The sequence below is a fragment of the Elephantulus edwardii genome, unplaced genomic scaffold (genome assembly GCF_000299155.1).
Source record: "Elephantulus edwardii isolate Elephantulus edwardi_28Jun2011 unplaced genomic scaffold, EleEdw1.0 scaffold00041, whole genome shotgun sequence".
Taxonomy (NCBI): Eukaryota; Metazoa; Chordata; class Mammalia; order Macroscelidea; family Macroscelididae; genus Elephantulus; species Elephantulus edwardii.
In genome coordinates, this window is record NW_006399791.1 from 6,240,997 (window position 1) to 6,242,583 (window position 1,587).

A 1,587-nucleotide genomic window follows, 5' to 3' on the forward strand; every position below is an offset into this window, starting at 1 on the left:
CTTTACACTGTGTGTGTGTTATCCTGTCAAGTCAGAATTGATTCACAGCTGACCCTCCAGTGGATTTTCAGCTGCAGTATTTCACATGAGAGGAGACTGCCCATCTTTCTCATGCAGAGCAGCTGGTGGATTCAAACCTCCTACTTTTGGGTTGGCAGCACAATTCCTTACCACTAGGTCACAAGAGTTCTCTTACTTTAGTGTAGTATTCTAAATTTAAAGTGTTGACATCTACTGCATTTACTTCAAATTCTTCCAGATATAAAGAGTACATCACTATCTGCTTGCATCTCAGAGAAATTTCATTTTTTTCCTGATGATGGAATCATTTATGCACATCTGTTGGTACAGGCAGATCCACACAAGGAAGGGGGAAAGAGCTCACACTTGCTTTGGCAGCATCTGGGTAACACTGGAAGGGGCTCTCAAACACTATCGTGTTCATGTAAACGAGTCCTTTTTACCCTATTGCTTTTCTTAGTCACCACTGCTTTCCAATGGTCACAGAAACTTAAAAATTCAGCTAAAAAATCTATATCTTTAAATTCTACCTTAAGAGCAAACTGGGTCTCTGGTTTTCCATCAGGAATCTTGTGCCTTCTAATCCAGTCCACGGTAGCCTGTCAAACCCAGGCTCCAGCCATTTGACAGCATTAATAGCATTGTAATTGTGTCAGGATCATGCACATTAGTGACAGTGGCTTTCCAATTGGTCTCCTTTTTGCCATTTACAGCCAGTATTCCCAGAACGTTCACAATGATTATTTCACCTCCTGCACATAACTTCCTTCCTGTCTCACGCACGTCAATTGGGTCAGTGTTGCCACAACAGTATGTGTGTTTTCCATTGTGTCCTCGGTCTTCTCAGGTCCAAGGGATGTTCCAGATGTACCTTTTTAATGAAATAAAACTGCAACAAAATGAAGCTTTCTCATACATTGTTTAATTGAGGTTAAGAGATCTTTGATAACAATCACCATTTTTGCTTAGATAAATGTGGTACTTTAGATATTTGTATTATCTATTATTTATTATTTAGATATTTAGGTATTTTAGATAAATGTGGAGCCCATTCCTAACTGCATACATTGGAATGTCATGAAACGGAAAACCTGTGTTGCTCTTTTTCATTTTTGAGGAAGCCTTAGTGTTTGTAGGTGAAGGACATGGTGGACTCCTTGCTGCTGAAGCCATTCACGGTGCCGGAGATGAGCCCATGCCACTTGCCACCACAAGTCACTTAAGCTCCCCACAAAGCCATCAGATGAGGAGAGACTTCTGCATCTTCACACTTTGAGGACTGGACCCATCCACAGTTTTTTAACTGCAAATCAAAACAAATATAGATACTCTCATTCTACTAAGTATTACTGTTATTGTTAGGTCATGATGAATCAAGTATAACTCACAGCGACCCTATAAACAATTGATCTGAACCTTGTCCTACCCCATGCCATCCTTACGAACTCTCACACATCGGAGCACATTGCTGCAGTCACTGTGTCAACCAGTTAAGGGTCTTCCTCTCCATTGCCGCCCCTCCACCTTTCCAAGTGTGATGTGCCTCTACAAGGAATAACCTCTCCT

General features: G+C 41.2%; 1 pseudogene; it reads right to left on the minus strand.

The window, feature by feature from the left end:
- Window positions 1-325: 325 nt before the first annotated feature.
- LOC102873342 lies at window positions 326-980 on the minus strand (annotated as a pseudogene).
- Between the last annotated feature and the right edge of the window lie 607 nt (window positions 981-1,587).